Raw genomic sequence first — 19269 nt, 5'->3', positions numbered from 1 at the left:
CTTTCCTCCAGCAACAACTACAGCTTATACCTTTCTTCTGTTACAACTACTTCAGTTATATTTTTCTGATTTAGGTAGGTTATTTTGACATTGCATTACTTATTGGTAGTGACGCGGTATCCACTTTTTTGTGTATGATATATATATATATATATATATATATATATATATATATATATATATATATATATATATATATATAATTTCTCTGTGTATATATATACAGTATATTATATAGTTGCATGATGAAGCCACTGTACAAATTCATGGGTGAGGATGGGTATCGGGCCTTTGTGGCTTAACCCCTTAATCACCTTTGCGGTTATTATCTGATAAGGTGTTTAAGGGGTTAATTGATATCTGAATGTAATTGCAATGTATTGGCTTTTGATGGTTGATTCATTTGCAGAATGTATATGGTGCATAGATTTTATGCATCATATATATTGGAATGTGAGGTTTTTCATTGGTTTGTGATGATATACAGTAGATTGTGAGATCAGTTAGGATTTTTAAAGGAGATTGATTTTAATGTAGTGTCTGTATGGAGAAGTGTTTGGTTGTAGGGCAGTATGCTTTTGATAACCCTTCTACATTTATTTGTACTGTATATTGGTTTATCATGGGTGTGTATATAACGTGTGTATATATATATATACTGTATATATATATCTCTCTCTCTCTTTCTCTCTGTCTCTCTGTATATATATACAGTATATATATATATATAGTTGCATGATGAAGCCACAGTACAAATTCATGGGTGAAGGGTGGGTATCGTGCCTGTGTGGCTTAACCCCTTAATTACCTTTGCGGTTATTATCCGATAAGGTGTTTAAGGGGTTAATTGATATCTGAATTTACCTGCAATGTATTGGCTTGGTATTGGCTATGTCTTGTGTGGGCAAGAGAAGGAAGGAAGGCGCTGGCGACGGACACTTCGTATTGATGAGGTCAGTAGTACTTTATTTATTTGTATATGCTAGTTAATGTTTTTAATAATGGGCAATTAATCTATTATCCATATCTGGATAATAGAATATAAATAAATACATTTAAAATACATTTTTATTGATAGTGTAGATGTGCAGCGGGTCTCCGGAGCTGAACCGCGTTGGTTTCAGGTCTGGGGACCCCCTGCTCCCCGAGATACAGGCCCCTTTAGGGGGTGCCGGTATCCCTCTGCTCTGCTTGGTTTACAGGCCGCGATCACGTGATCGGGCCCTTTAAACCAAGCAGAGGGATACCGGCACCTCATAAAGGGGGCTGTATCTCGGGGAGCAGGGGGTCGCCAGACCTGAAACCAACGCGGTTCAGCTCCGGAGACCCCCTGCACATCTACACTATCAATAAAAATGTATTTCAAATGTATTTATTGTCATTTATTTATTTAGATTTATTTATTTATTTTTTGGCGGCTGCTGTGTGTGAGTTTTTTTTATTGTGGGTAGCGGGGGTGGGTGAATGGGGTATTAGCCCCAACGGTGCTTGTTTAGGGCTTGCGGGGGGGTAGCGGGAGGGCTTAACCCCTTCATGACCGTAGCGGTATTAACTGCTACGGTCGTGAAGGGGTTAAGTGCACCCGCAAACCCCCCGCAAGTCCTAAACTCACACCAAGGGCCAAATACCCCCTCACCCATCCCCACTACCCACAATAAAGCGGGCACGGTGGGTTAACCCCTTCATTGCCTTAGCGGCTATCCGCTATGGTAATGAAGCAGCATTTCTGTATTTTTAATAATATTGAGCAGGAGCAGGGGGGGTCCCTGAGCATTAATTTCTGGCTCAGGGAACCCCCTGCTCACTGTACAATATTATTAAAATACAGAAATGCTGCTTCTTTACCATAGCGCATAGCTGCTAAGGTAAAGAACGAGTGTTTATTTATATATGTGTTTTATTTATACTGTACATGTGCAGAGGGTCTCCGGAGCAGAACCGCACTGGTTTCAGGTCTGGGGACCCCCTGCTCCCCGAGATACAGGCCCATTTAGGGGGTGCCGGTATCCCTCTGCTCTGCTTGGTTTACAGGCCGCGATCAGATGATCGGGACCTTTAAACCAAGCAGAGGGATACCGGCACCTCATAAAGGGGGCTGTATCTCGGGGAGCAGGGGGTCCCCAGACCTGAAACCAACGCGGTTCAGCTCCGGAGACCCCCTGCACATCTACACTATCAATAAAAATGTATTTATAATAATTTTTAATGTGCTGATGTTTGCGCAAAGAGAGAGCAGCGGATCTCTCTCTGCTGCAAACACATCTCGCCCCCGCCGCCCATACAGTAGTATCATTTATGTATGTGCATATACAGTACTGTATGTGTACAGTACTGTATGTTAGCGGTTATAGGGGTTGTTGTTATACAGTATATATATATATATATATACTGTGTATATACAGTACTGTATATATATACTGCATTACAATTCATGAATTTATGCCATCTGGTGGACACGTGAAGCATTGCAGCCTATTAAATCCTGATCATTATCATTTAACAGATCAGGCCCCCGTCAGCCAGGCATGAACCGTGGCTGGGAAGGCAAACGCAACGGGGCTTGTCAGAGGTGAGGAGCGGCGCATTCCAGGTATCTGCCAGGTACAAACTGGTCATTTGCTCGAATAAAGTGTGTCGCATTTATATATATATATATATATTTATTTTTATATATATATATATATATATATATATATTTATATATATATATATATATATATATAAAATTAACGCCCATATTTTAGGTTGCTTCATGTTTTCGCATGTCAGAATTTTTTTTGATAAAGCCATGACACATGACACTCTGTGCATCAAAACACCAAGGAAATATAGATATTTAATAAAAAGAGGGCTGCAATCACTAGATCCTTATAATTTATTTTATAAGTAAATTCAGGCCTCCACTTAATGGAGCATCGCTATGCTTTACAGTAAGTTCGATGGGAAAATTATAAAAGTCTATGGTTCTTTTCATCAATCAATCAATCAATCAATCAATCAAGAATTACTCTAAACAAGTGTCACTATTAGTTTTAGGAAATAAGGCCCAGATCCACAAAAGGGTGCTAAGCTTTAGCAGGCTTTTACTACCATTCATATGAATAGGAGTGGTACAGGAAAAGTAAGGGCAAACCCAAAATATATAAAAACAATAAAAGGTTAATATCACCAAGAGGAGATGCTGCTTGTGTGAGGAATTTCGCAATCCCTCAATGTGGAAACAGGAGGAGAACACGGAGCGCAAGAACTCTCAATGGTTGAAATGTAGTTCACAGTAATCCGGTCACAGTAGACAGCATATGGCAAAAGAAAAGAAAAAAATATATAGCGTAATACAGTTTAATTAACAAACACATCTAGAGCAGTGAGCTCCAGTCCACTCACATGCTCCACGATAAAAAACAGCAGTGTAACCACTCAGGGTTCAGGAACTGCGCCACCAGCACAGCTTCACTTGACTCTTCTGGTTAGAGTCACTCACTTCCGCATTTCGGGCAGTGTCTGACGTCACAGATCTGTGTCCAGCTGTCCTCCAATGGTCGGGGAGGTAACCGGCTTTGTAGTCAGCATCAGTGGCAACGCTAGAGCCTTTCAGCGGGGAGACGGCTGTATAGCAAAGAGTGGTAGTAGTTCCGCACTGTTCACAAGTCATGGCGCAGATTCTAAAATCCCTACGCGTTTCATCCAAGTATACGGACATCAGGGCCTGAGGAGTAAACTAGATTTTACAGCATATACAGCTGTCCTAGTCTATATTGACTAGCAATCTATGTGACATACGAATCGCAGCCTCATATCATCTTACTCCTCTCCCTGGCCAGGGGGGAGTACATATACTTACCTATACTTACTCAACAACCAGACACTGCCACTTAGAGACCACCATTAGGGGTTAATTGAAACGTAGTGACCCGCTACTTCTGGTATTTATCCAGCTATCTGACAAATTGAGTCATGATGAATTTTTTAATGCACCATTTATTTTAATACAAATTTAAATAAAGATTATTTTTAATATTGACATTTAACATTTGTGATAACAGAGTGCTATATATAACTGAGTTCTTTTTCTCTTGGTTTATAAGTTAATTCAACTCTCAGTTAAGCACCTTATCCACACTAACATATACTTACCATCTAGTTGAGCAGAGGTTCACTTACCTTCCAACCCCCTCCCCCCCCTTTTCCACGGTATATGGTCTTTCATGTCAGTCTCCGGAGTCTGGATAGTGGTCTGTTTGAGTGTCCAGCCTCTGGCAGGGTCCTGCATCATCTGTGTTCAGGCATAAAGGTCTGGTCCACTCGTGTCTTGCTGTCAACACACAAGCCTCATTGAGTCAGGGTTGCTTCCCTGTTATATGAGATGAGGCAAGAGGCTTTTGAGTGGTTCTGGGCCTAAGAGGCCAAGAGCAGAAATAGATTGAAAACCTACACATTACACATTCAGATAGAGTGTGACTGTGTGTTTCAAGCAGGACCGCCAACAGTTTTGCCAGAGCCCAGGACTACAGTTGGAACTACAGTTGGTGGACCAGGGGAAACGCCCACCTCCTGTGTCTATGCCCTTTCTCAGCAGCCTTGCAAGTCCACCCCTCTTTCTCTTACAAACACTATCACTCTCTCACTCCCCTCTTCCCCCCCTGTATTTCTCTCCCCACCTCTGTTTTACACTCTTCCCCCTCTCTCTCCCCTCTTACACTCCCTCTCACACTCTACTCCTTCACTATCATTCAACTCCCCAACTCAATCCCACTCCCACCTCACTGAACCCCCTACTCATTCCCCCGCAATAGCCACACACATACAATACCCCCCTAGGCACACTCAATACCCTCAGACACAACCCCCCCAGCCCCCCACCCACACACTCTACCCCACCACACACACTGTCATGTATGACAAACCTGTGAGCACGTGACCTGCATACAGGACAAGAGTTAATACACAGCTTGCAAGCTGTCCCACTTTTCATCTTCGAGAATGTCCCTCAAATGAACAATAACTCCCCTCAATCTGTCTCAATACCACCTGTCACAAACAGCACACAAGATAGCATGTGACTTAGATATACAACCAGGGTTAGTACACAACACCTTTTTCCTCCGCAAGGTACTTTCAATTATTTAATATTAACCCCTTACTCAATTGCAATCATATCTACATGCTTCCACCACTCAAGAAATGCAAACATATGTAATTAATATATCTGCAAGGGTCTTAGGTTCCTGTTTGTAATAAAAAAAACCGATGTACTTAACACACAAAAATCTGTTGTAGCAAAAGGTGTCTGAAAATGTAAATACTCTCTCCAGAGCATGCAACAGTTCATTCAGAGCCCAAAACATCACATTGAATGTTTTAATATATATAAAAATACAGTGCTTAGATGACAGAAAAATGATTACAATAACATACAATTACAGTAAACGCAGGACAGTTGCTTAAAATAACAGGATAAAACATAAAACAGAAATCCCTATATACATTATGTTACCATATTTCATAAGTTTTCTTCCAGAGGTCACTGGCTCAGAAAAGAGGCTTCATGTGTTTTGTCCAAAACACACCTGTGTTTAATTCTGACTTTCTGTGAAGAATCCTTTCCGGGGTTTTGGCTGGAACTCATCTTGCATAGCTGTGGAGTTTCCAGACAACCCCTCCTTGCTGCTGCAATCAAGAATCACCTGTTCTGGACTCACTCTGCAGCCTCCTTCATGCTGCTTGCTATGCATCTCTGTCCCTATTGGCTGCCCATGCTATTTAGGGTTAGCCCTTCCCCCCAGGAAGTGGCTAAGCATAATCCAAGCCTGTTTGGATGTAACTGTGCTTGCTACAAGCACGCCTGTCTGGCCATTCTGTTCCTGTGCTGAAGTTCTGGATCCCCAGTGCTAAGCTTCTAGCTCCTGTGGCCTGCTGCTTATTCCCCTTGCAGAGGCCTTCATGCTGTCTTACCCCTGTTCTCCTTTCAGGGGTTCTTTTCCTATGCTGAAGCTGCTCTGCTCCAAGTTCCTGTTTCCCTGTCACGCTGAAGCTGCTGCACTGAACCGCCACGCATCTGCCTTCCCGTTGCCGACCCTCGCTTGTATCCTCGACCACTGCTCCTGTGCTGCCTGCCTTGACCCCAGCCTGGATAACGTTAACGCTGGTCTCTCCAACCCTGATCTGGCTATGATAATTACAAATATACTGTGACAAGCGCTAAACCTAATAATACAGTGCTGTGCACAAAAGACTAATATTACAGTGCTGTGCACAAAAAACTAAGCTGCCTGGTAATCTACTGAGATATCTCATATATCTCAAAACATAATATACAAACACAAAAATAGATACATAACCTGGCGCATAAGTGTGTAATGAAAAAATGTCCCAAATGATTTATGTGATAAAAAGGTAGTTCCAAATTTACAACCTTGAGTGGCCGGTGAGAAACGAACTCAGTTCACAGTTCATAGGGGCAACAAGCAGTTCTTCTCATGGGATGGACTTGATCCTGCATATATAAAATATCAAGCAGAGAGAACAAACATTGCGCAGTGTATTTGAACAGACAAAGGTTAATCTAAAAGCTGAGTTATCTGAAGTGCCTACTTACTAGAAGTGGCTAGATCACATGCAGGGGAGAGAAACTGTTCTTTATGCCTTCCTGATCCTGGAAGCCTCGGTTATGGCACGAACCCCTCGTGGTATCCCTGGCCTCCGTGGGTCCCGAAAAGCTGTCTCTTCAAATCTTGTCTTTAAGGAATCCTGCACCTTTTTTCTCCGTTAGGGAACAGAAAAAGGACAGAAGATTGCGCAGCACAGTAAAAACTTTAATGACGCCTTCCTAAAAACATAAATAAAAATACTCACAAGAAAAGGTGAGTATACATTCAATACAGAAGTGCTCGGCCCAGCACACACAAACACAGCCGTCTCAGTCACTGAGAGTCCGTTCCGGTACCGCGTGTACCTCGCGAGTATCCGGTGCACTTGAGTGCGAGGAGCCTAAGAAGCAGTGTCCCAGACATCCCAGCTGCCAGTCAAACTGAAGACGGTGACGTCACTCAAGTGCGCCGGATACTCGCGAGGTACAAGCGGTACCGGAACGGACTCTCAGTGACTGAGACGGCTGTGTTTGTGTGTGCTGGGCCGAGCACTTCTGTATTGAATGTATACTCACCTTTTCTTGTGAGTATTTTTATTTATGTTTTTAGGAAGGCGTCATTAAAGTTTTTACTGTGCTGCGCAATCTTCTGTCCTTTTTCTGTTCCCTAACGGAGAAAAAAGGTGCAGGATTCCTTAAAGACAAGATTTGAAGAGACAGCTTTTCGGGACCCACGGAGGCCAGGGATACCACGAGGGGTTCGTGCCATAACCGAGGCTTCCAGGATCAAGAAGGCATAAAGAACAGTTTCTCTCCCCTGCATGTGATCTAGCCACTTCTAGTAAGTAGGCACTTCAGATAACTCAGCTTTTAGATTAACCTTTGTCTGTTCAAATACACTGCGCAATGTTTGTTCTCTCTGCTTGATATTTTATATATGCAGGATCAAGTCCATCCCATGAGAAGAACTGCTTGTTGCCCCTATGAACTGTGAACTGAGTTCGTTTCTCACCGGCCACTCAAGGTTGTAAATTTGGAACTACCTTTTTATCACATAAATCATTTGGGACATTTTTTTCATTACACACTTATGCGCCTGATCTGGCTACACTGGCGACACACTTTATTCGAACTCGGCTAGTCCCACGAATTCGGGTATACCCGGGTGTATTGAGGTTTATGACTGTTTTCTGCCCGAGTGCATTGAGTTATTTTCCGGCAGGGATTGAAGCATTTTATTCCCGTTGGCTGCAATACTGCACACTACATATATATATACTGCATTACAATTCATGAATTTATGCCATCTGGTAGACACGCGAAGCATTGCAGCCTATTAAATCCTAATCATTATCATTTAACAGATCAGCCGCCCATCAGCCAGGCATGAACCCAGGCTGGGAAGGCAAATGCAACGGGGCTTGTCAGAGGTGAGGAGCGGTGCATTCCAGGTATCTGCCAGGTACATACCGGGTATTTGCTCGAATAAAGTGTGTCGGTGCAGTATGTCTGATTATGGAATCTGCACTCCGGACCTGACTCCGTGGCCTAAGGTCGGTGCATATACATCCCCACCTCAGCCCCGCGGTCCGGTCCCGGTTTGTGGCAAGCACGTTCGTTACACTTTCATAATCCCTTGCTCAAATTTATGTACTATTTTTCCCACATTTGAACAACATATGCCCACCACTATCATAAATCAGCTGTTAGATTGACAGTTTTATGACAGTGAATGAGTAAAAAATTCTACCAAACGATATTTACATTTTTCCTCAGTATATAACTGCACTCATAAATTACCTTCTCTATACACGTGTCACATCAATAGATTCATGTGGTCATGACGGACGCAATGAGACTAATTCCGACAATCTTGATCCTTCATTTGAGCAACAAATGGATATCTGTCCCATATTACCTGTTATACCTCACATGTCTGGCCTTATTGCAATCCCTGTCATGAATGCATATATTGCCATTTTACACTTCAGCATCGCTGTCAAGTCCATGATTTCATATTGCATATCTTTTCGATGGTATGGGATAGTCACTCCCCCTGGCACTCTGCAAAACCCGTCCATGAATGTTTTGAAATCCCTTTAAACAGTGTCTTGTTTACGTTAGTGTCGGGAGAACTATAATTTACTCCCATCTGTGGCAAAACATATATTCTTATCTCTAGATTCTATCAATCCTAGAACTACTGTAGGTCTAGCCAAGGGGTTAACAGGCCATAAAAAATGTCTCAGTATTTTTAAAATCAGGGTAGGTGAACAGAGTTCAATAATAGTGCTCTAATGACCGTGATGGTTATTCATCTATGATGCAATAAATGCTTGATTGAAGATGGCTAGGTGCAGGTATAAAGGTGAGTAATGAGGTATATATGGGTGAGCATGAGTGTCTATGCCCAAATATAATGTCCTGGTGAGTGTGGGTGATGGAGATATATGAGCCCCACACCCACACTGCCAATATGGACAGGGTCTGACAACTGCCTGATAACACCAATAAAATACCCCATAGTACAATTAAAGTACCAACTCATGTGACCATGCCCTTGTAGCCTTCCAGGGTGCGTGCTTCTGCAGGTAGGAAAGGATATGGTAGCCACAGATGCAGGTGATGCAGAGTACAGCAAAGCAAAGGTACAAGATACACTGGAACAGCAGCAGTAAAATAAAAGTCCTTTATTTTCACTTCATGGTGCAGACAGGGATGGGTGCAAAAAGCCTCCTTCTATAAGGCGCTTCGACAGAGAGTGTAGGTAGGTGTGCCTTGTTCCCATTCATATAGTGGTCTGAATTAGCCATAATTGAAAAATCCCCGTTTGCAGCAAAACCGAAAGTGACGCGGTGATCACCTAAACCGGAAGTGACGTCGCGCAATGCGCGAGGCTATGTGATGGATAATATAGCTCATTTAACATATAAACACGATCATTTCACTAAGTTGGCAGCAGGAGAACTGTTATAGAGCTAAACTCTTTCTCTGCCTCTAAGTCAATGAGTGTGCTGTGATCGTCATTCCAAACCGGAAGTGACGTATCGCATTGAGGCAGGAAATGATCTGTGTGTAAACACAGTATGGGTTGTCATAGCAACCCAAAAACGGCAAACTTGTCAGTGGGGAATATAGAAAACTAATCAATCAAGGGGGAAAAAGGCACAGATATCTTGCTGAATAATCAACTAACTGAAGTAAAGCAAGATACACTGGCGACACACTTTATTCGAGCTTGGCTAGTCCCACGAATTCGGGTATACCCGGGTGTATTGAGGTTTGTGACTGTTTTCTGCCCGAGTGCATTGAGGTATTTTCCAAGCAGGGATTGAAGCATTTTATTTCTGCTGGCTGCAATACTGCACAGTATATATATATATACTGCATTACAATTCATGAATTTATGCCATCTGGTAGACACGCGAAGCATTGCAGCCTATTAAATCCTAATCATTATCATTTAACAGATCAGCCGCCCGTCAGCCAGGCATGAACCCAGGCTGGGAAGGCAAATGCAACGGGGCTTGTCAGAGGTGAGGAGCGGCGCATTCCAGGTATCTGCCAGGTACATACCGGGTATTTGCTCGAATAAAGTGTGTCGGTGCAGTATATTTAAAAACAACTAAAAGAATACATGTACAAATCGGAGGACGTAGTGACATCACAGTTTCAGATAAAATATAGAAAAATACTAAGTTAATCTATATAGATGTATAGTAGGAGCAGAATATTACAAAAAATAAAAATAAAAATAAAATGCACTTGACAACCATATGTACAGAGCTAGTGGGCTATGAACATCCTGTTTAAAAGAGAGATTTCCTGATCACACTCATTAAACAAAAAATACAAAAAATACACCATAGTCATTAATCTATACACAGTTATGATAGGAAATGTTTTAATTCCCAGTCTGTATTTATACCCCCGGGTGATAATGACCCGAGGGTATAAATCCAGTACATTTCTCTTTTGTTAAGTGTCCCTTCTCTGTTGCCTCCCCTTGTATGTTTGGGGATATACTCCAATGCATTAAATGTAAATGTTTCTATGGAGCCATATGGGCAGTCACAGAAATGTTTAGCTACAGGCAAATTTGGATCATTCTTTTTGATTGATCTAAGATGTTCTGAGATCCTAATTTTTAGCGGACGTATTGTCCTACCGATATATATTTTTCCGCAAACACAGTTTAATTTATATATCACATAATTTGTGTTGCATGTCATAAAATGGGAAATTTTATATTTTTGACCTGTATGTTTGTTTACAATTTCTGACAGTGGAGTAGCATACTTGCAATATGAACAATTCCCACACTTATGGAACCCCTTAGGAAGTGTTTTGTTTTTAAGTCTGAGATAAAAAGACTTGGTGATAGGTGATACCCTATTGTTTTGGCTTTTTTGTAAACAAATTTTGGAGTATTTAATACAATTGTGTTAAGATCTTTGTCTAGTTGTAATATTTTCCAATGTTTCTCCACAATTGTTTTGATAAGTTTAGACTGGTTATTATATGTAGTGATGAAAAGTGGTGTTTCAGAGACTTGTTGCTTTGGGTGCCTATATTTTGAGTTGGGATTGACTACAGAGGTGGTTAGTAGTTCTTCTCTTTCTGTGTTCGAGGCCTTTTCAAAGGCTGATTGTATATCTGGCTCAGAGTACCCTCTGTCTCTAAATCTCTCGCTTAGTTTTTTTGATTCCTTCAGAAATGATTCTTTAGTGGAGCATACCCTCCTTAATCTAAGGTATTGTCCGATTGGGATGCCCCGTAATAATGGCTTCGGGTGACTACTATTGGCCCTGAGAAGGGAGTTGCGGGCGTTAGGTTTTCGAAACAGGTTTGTTTGAATTTTGAGGTCAGAATCTACATATAAGTTAATATCCAAATAATTGATATGATTAATATGTATACATGAGGTAAACTTAATGTTAAATGTATTATCGTTAAGATAATTAATAAAGTCCCTCAAGGTAGAGCAGTCTCCCCTCCATATCAGAATGAGGTCGTCAATGTACCGACGATAGAATACTATGTTATTACGGAATGGATTAGTGACACCGAAAATGTGTGTATTTTCCCAAAATCCCATAAATAAATTCGCGTAAGAAGGTGCAAACGAAGTCCCCATTGCTGTGCCCTGTTTTTGAAGATAAAAGTGGTGATCAAATAAAAAATAATTGTGTTGTAGAAGAAAAATAATACAATCTAACAAAAATGTGATTTGTGGAGTGTGTAAATTAGAAGTGTTAAGAAAGTGTGTGACTGCTTGGATGCCCAAGTCGTGAGTGATAATAGTGTATAAGGATGTCACGTCTAGTGTTACCCAGAAATAATTGTGACACCAAGTGATATTGTTTAACATAGTGAGTAAATGTGAAGAGTCTCTGAGATAGGAGGGGAGTGCTCTCACCAGAGGTTGTAGATAAACATCCACATACCTGGACACACCATCTCCCAAAGATCCAATGCTAGAGATGATAGGTCTCCCTGGTGGATTGACCAGGGATTTGTGGATCTTCGGGAGATGGTGAAATACAGGTATAGTGGGGAAACGGTTAATTAGATACTGACATTCCTGATTGGATAGTACCCGCAACTCTCTACCCAGATCAATCAAGGTATTAAGTTCAGAAAGGTATATTGTAGTTGGGTCCTTCTCCAGTCTAAGATAGCAAACCTTATCATTCAATTGCCTCATGGCTTCATTAAGATATTGTTCTTTTGACATCACCACGATGGCTCCGCCTTTATCGGCGTTTTTTATGATTATTGTTTCATTTGATTTTAATTGGTAAAGTGTGTTCCTTTCTTCTTTGTTAAGGTTGTCTGGTCTTATGCTGGAGAATGTAAAACCCTTTGCAAGTATTTGTAAGTCTCTTTCAACCAACTTTTCAAATGCTTCCAAAAAGGGCCCTTTGTTGTAAGTGGGACAGAAAAGCGACTTATTCTTAAGACCTTAATTTTTGCTATGTGTTAGGAATGTACTAATATCCTCATCTTCCTCTTCTTCATGTTCATTCAAAAGATCAGTAAGATCTTGAATGGTGGTGTATTCTCTAAAGCTTAATTGATCTTGCTTCATTGTATCCATCAGAGGCTCTCTGATGGTAGAAGCCCCTGGTGGAGACAAGGTTGCAGAGGAATCATTCTTATTCTTAAACCATTTTTTCAATGCCAGTTTTCTAATGAATCTCTGTACATCAATAACAGTAGCAAAAAGATCAAAATTGTCATTTAAAGCAAAATTCAGACCCTTATTTAACAGTATAATTTCCTCATTTTTCAAAGGTATACCAGATATATTAATAACATTGTTATTTTCTGTTAGATTGTATTATTTTTCTTCTACAACACAATTATTTTTTATTTGATCACCACTTTTATCTTCAAAAACAGGGCACGGCAATGGGGACTTCGTTTGCACCTTCTTACGCGAATTTATTTATGGGATTTTGGGAAAATACACACATTTTCGGTGTCACTAATCCATTCCGTAATAACATAGTATTCTATCGTCTGTACATTGACGACCTCATTCTGATATGGAGGGGAGACTGCTCTACCTTGAGGGACTTTATTAATTATCTTAACGATAATACATTTAACATTAAGTTTACCTCATGTATACATATTAATCATATCAATTATTTGGATATTAACTTATATGTAGATACTGACCTCAAAATTCAAACAAACCTGTTTTGAAAACCTAACGTCCGCAACTCCCTTCTCAGGGCCAATAGTAGTCACCCGAAGCCATTATTACGGGGCATCCCAATCGGACAATACCTTAGATTAAGGAGGGTATGCTCCACTAAAGAATCATTTCTGAAGGAATCAAAAAAACTAAGCGAGAGATTTAGAGACAGAGGGTACTCTGAGCCAGATATACAATCAGCCTTTGAAAAGGCCTCGAACACAGAAAGAGAAGAACTACTAACCACCTCTGTAGTCAATCCCAACTCAAAATATAGGCACCCAAAGCAACAAGTCTCTGAAACACCACTTTTCATCACTACATATAATAACCAGTCTAAAATTATCAAAAAAATTGTGGAGAAACATTGGAAAATATTACAACTAGACAAAGATCTTAACACAATTGTATTAAATACTCCAAAATTTGTTTACAAAAAAGCCAAAACAATAGGGTATCACCTATCACCAAGTCTTTTTATCTCAGACTTAAAAACAAAACACTTCCTAAGGGGTTCCATAAGTGTGGGAATTGTTCATATTGCAAGTATGCTACTCCACTGTCAGAAATTGTAAACAAACATACAGGTCAAAAATATAAAATTTCCCATTTTATGAAATGCAACACAAATTATGTGATATATAAATTAAACTGTGTTTGCGGAAAAATATATATCGGTAGGACAATACGTCCGCTAAAAATTAGGATCTCAGAACATCTTAGATCAATCAAAAAGAATGATCCAAATTTGCCTGTAGCTAAACATTTCTGTGACTGCCCATATGGCTCCATAGAAACATTTACATTTAATGCATTGGAGTATATCCCCAAACATACAAGGTGAGGCAACAGAGAAGGGACACTTAACAAAAGAGAAATGTTCTGGATTTATACCCTCGGGTCATTATCACCCGGGGGTATAAATACAGACTGGGAATTAAAACATTTCCTATCATAACTGTGTATAGATTAATGACTATGGTGTATTTTTTGTATTTTTTGTTTAATGAGTGTGATCAGGAAATCTCTCTTTTAAACAGGATGTTCATAGCCCACTAGCTCTGTACATATGGTTGTCAAGTGCATTTTATTTTTATTTTTGTAATATTCTTCTCCTACTATACATCTATATAGATTAACTTAGTATTTTTCTATGTTTTATCTGAAACTGTGATGTCACGACGTCCCCCGATTTGTACATGTATTCTTTTAATTGTTTTTAAATATATCTTGCTTTACTTCAGTTTTTTTTCCCCCTTGATTGATTAGTTTTCTATATTCCCCACTGACAAGTTTGCCGTTTTTGGGTTGCTATGACAACCCATACTGTGTTTACACACAGATCATTTCTTGCCTCAATGCGATACGTCACTTCCGGTTTGGAATGACGATCGCAGCACACTCATTGACTTAGAGGCAGAGAAAGAGTTTAGCTCTATAACAGTTCTCCTGCTGCCACACTTAGTGAAATGATCGTGTTTATATGTTAAATGAGCTATATTATCCATCACATAGCCTCGCGCATTGCGCGACGTCACTTCCGGTTTAGGTGATCACCGCGTCACTTCCGGTTTTGCTGCAAACGGGGATTTTTCAATTATGGCTAATTCAGACCACTATATGAAGGGGAACAAGGCACACCTAACTACACTCTCTGACGAAGCGCCTTATAGGTGTGAAACGCATAAGAGAAGGAGGCTTTTTGCACCCATCCCTGTCTGCACCATGAAGTGAAAATAAAGGACTTTTATTTTACTGCTGCTGTTCCAGTGTATCCTGTACCTTTGCTTTGCTGTGCTCTGCATCACCTGCATCTGTGGCTACCATATTTTTAAAATCAAACTCCAATCACATTAAAGATTTTAAACTAGGATGGTTGGAGGAGGGGAATGAAACAGATAATGAACTAAATAGAATAGGACGATGATACAAGGGGGTATAGAGGTAGAATTGGGGCAAGTGCGAGTTTGACAAGCAGTGAGAAACCCATAGTAAATACAGATATTACTAGAAAACTTCTAAAGACTAAACCAAGTGGGCGCAGAAAGGAAGGAGCAGATATGATAATAGTACAGGCTGAAAGAAAACTTAAATGCATGCTTGCTAATGCAAGACACCTGACAGATAAAATGGGGGAGCTTGAATTAATAGCTGCAAGGGAGCAGTATGATATCATAGGCATTACTGAAACATGGTGGGATGAAATTCATGACTGGACAGTTAATTTAGAGGGTTATTACCTTTTTCGGAAGGATCGAACAAATAGAAGAGGAGGTGGAGTATGTTTATATGTTAAACCGGATCTAAAGCCTATTATTAGGGATGATGTTTATGAAGGGAATGATGAAAATGTAGAGACCTTGTGGATAAAAATTAGCAATGGAGGTAAAAGTATAAAGAAAATGTTTGTAGGGATAGGCTATAAACCACCAAACATCTGTGAGACTGAGGAAGCTAAAATACTTTTGCAATTGAAGAAGGCATCAAAACTGGGTCATGTTTGCATAATTGGGGATTTTAATTATCCAGACATAGACTGGGGAAATGAGATTAGCATTACAACAAAAGGAAACATGTTTTTGGGGTGCTTAAGGACAATTATATGACCCAAATTATTGAGGAACCAACCAGGAGAGGGGCAGTACTGGATTAGGTAATATCAAACAATGTAGAAGTAATAACAAATATTCAAGTCCTGGAACATTTGGGTAACAGTGATCATAACATGGTCTCATTTGAAATAAAGTATCAAAAAACAGATTTCTTGGGTTCAACAAAGACCTTAAACTTTAGAAAGGCAGATTTTAATAAACTGAGGTCTAAGTAATACACTGGGATACTTTTTTTGCAGGGAAAAATGTAGAAGATAAATGGACAGTCTTTAAAACATTGTTAGAAAAGCATACTTATAAGTGTATACCCTTGGGTAATAAGTATAAAAGAAATAAGTCAAAACCAATGTGGCTAAATAAACAGGTAGGGGAGGAAATGGACAAGAAGAGGAAGGCGTTTAGATTCTTTAAGTCAGAGGGACGGAGACATCGTATCAGAATTATAAGGAATGTAACAAAAATTGCAAAAGGGCTATCAAATTAGCAAAAAGGGATAATGAAAAAAGGATTGCAATAGAAAGTAAGGTCAACCCTAAAAAGTTCTTTAAGTACCTTAATAGCAAAAAAATGAGAAAAGAAAATATAGGACCCTTTCAGTGTGAGATGGGTAGGCAGATAATTTGAGATAATGAAAAAGCAGAATTATTAAACAAATTCTTTGCATCTGTGTTTACCAGGGAAGAATCAAGTTCAATAGTAGTGTCGCAGGAGGAAGCCACAACCTCCATATTAATGAATAATTGGTTAACTGAGGAAGAATTTCATAAGCGACTTGAAAATATTAAAGTAAATAAGGCACCTGGCCCCGATGGCATACTTCCAAGTGTTCTCAAGGAGTTAAGCTCAGAAATAGCCAAACCATTATATTTAATATTCAAGGATTCAATTTCCACAGGCTCGGTACCACAAGATTGGCGTAAAGCAGATGTGGTGCCTATATTTTAAAAGAGAGCTAGATCACAACCGGTGAATTACAGACCTGTAAGCCTGACTTCAATAGTGGGGAAACTACTTGAAGGTTTAATACGGGATAATATTCAGGAATACCTAATGGAAAACAACATTATTAGTAATTGTCACGTACGACTCCCTGCTAGCACGCGACCTGCATACGGGACAAGGGTTAATACCAACGCTCGCAAGCGTACCCACTTTTCACCCCCCGCAAGGGTACGTTAAATGGATAGTATCTCCTCTTACAGGATCAAGGATCAATACACAACCCGCTCTTCACCCCCTCAAGGGTCCCTCAAATGAGTTGTATCTCTCCTCAAGCCGTCCCAATATACCACCGTCTAGGATAGCACACAAGTGAGCACGTGACTTTAAATATGCAACCAGGGTTAATACACAAGGCTTCTCTAGCAACCCCCCTTTCTCCTCTGCAAGGAACCAGCGAGTTAGTATTAACCCCTACTCAATTGCACATCATATCTATGCACTGCCACCAATTGAGGTTATGCAGATATGATAACAGATCTTAGACTAAAATATCTGGCAGGGCCCCAGGTCCCTGTTTATTTTAGGAAAAACTATGCACTTTAACACAAAATCAGTTGTGGTAACATGTGCCCGAATTCGTAAGTTATTCTCTCCAGAGCGCGCATTAGTTCGATCAGAGCCCAAAGCATTACTTATTAAATGTTTTAATATATATATATATAAATACAGTGCTTAGATTATAGAAAGGAGATACAAAATAAATATACAGTTGCAATATGGGGCAGAATAGTTTCTTAAAATAAAAGGAGTAAAACAGAAAATCCTATACAGTATACAGGCATACCCCGGTTTAAGGACACTCACTTTAAGTATACTCGCGAGTAAGTACATCTCGCTCAATAGGGAAACGGCAGCTCACGCATGCGCCTGTCAGCACGTCCTGAACAGCAATACCAGCTTCCTACCTGTACCGAAACTGTGCGCAAGCGGGGAGACCATAGAGCCTGTTACAAATGCGTTATTTACATCAGTTATGCACGTATATGAAGATTGCAGTACTGTACATGCATCGATAAGTGGGAAAAAGGCATTGCTTCACTTTAAGTACATTTTCGCTTTACATACTGTACATGCTTTTGTCCCATTGCGTACGTTAATGTGGGGTATGCCTGTATTACCAAAAGACATATGTTCTTCCCAAAGAGGTCCCATTTTCAAAGTGGCCCATTATAAGTGGCAAGACTACTGAACAACTCCAGTTTAAAAGGAAGTTCAAAAGAAGTGAGGAAGAAGTGGACACCCCAACAGGCGCTGATTCCTGCATTTGAACTACGCTGGAAAGGAGGATACTGCACCGACACACTTTATTCGAGCAAATACCCAGTATGTACCTGGCAGATACCTGGAATGCGCCGCTCCTCACCTCTGACAAGCCCCGTTGCGTTTGCCTTCCCAGCCTGGGTTCATGCCTGGCTGACGGGCGGCTGATCTGTTAAATGATAATGATTAGGATTTAATAGGCTGCAATGCTTCGCATGTCTACCAGATGGCATAAATTCATGAATTGTAATGCAGTATATATATATATACTGTGCAGTATTGCAGCCAGCGGGAGTAAAATGCTTCAATCCCTGCCTGGAAAATACCTCAATGCACTCGGGCAGAAAACAGTCACAAACCTCAATACACCTGGGTATACCCGAATTCGTGGGACTAGCCGAGCTCGAATAAAGTGTGTCGCTAGTGTATTATTACTGAGTCCAATTTTCTTGATTTTGTACACCAACCTCGTTTGAAACCGTAACAAAAGCCTTTGCACAATCTAAGTAGACCACATCAACTGCATTACCCTGGTCTAAATTCCTACTTACCTCCTCATAGAAACAAATATGGTTAGTTTGGCATGATCAATCCTTCTTAAATCCATGCTGACTGTCATGATAATGTCATGAAGTTATCGATATTTTTAATCCCCCTGGGGCTTAAGGGGTTAATAAGCTACAGTTTTAGGAAAAAGTATTCTATAGAAGGGGTGGGCTCCTGCCGGTGCCTTGAGAAAGGCAGTTGGCCCTTGGCAGTTGGCGATAACATTTTGTGAGGCAGTTAGCTTCAGAGTTTTATGGAGACCAGACTGAGGATATGGCATTGCCTCTTATTGTATTGTATTGTATTGTATGTCTTTATTTATTTCCCGCCACTTGCCGCCATCCATCCATCGCGGGGACCGCATCACACGTGACGCGCCATGCGTGGCATGGACTGGAGACGTCAGCGCGCAATTTGAGTATAAACAAGTTTTTCCCGATTTTTTTCTCTTCAACAAAACTTTACTGTCAACAAAAACTTTATCAAACATTTCATACATGGTTAAAATGCTCTATATGAATCCTCAAACTTTATTACTCTATAACAACAGGACAATC

The sequence above is a fragment of the Ascaphus truei genome, chromosome 3, assembly GCF_040206685.1.
Source record: "Ascaphus truei isolate aAscTru1 chromosome 3, aAscTru1.hap1, whole genome shotgun sequence".
Classification (NCBI taxonomy): domain Eukaryota; kingdom Metazoa; phylum Chordata; class Amphibia; order Anura; family Ascaphidae; genus Ascaphus; species Ascaphus truei.
The sequence above is the reverse complement of the archived record's forward strand: the minus strand, read 5'-3'. Positions refer to the sequence as shown.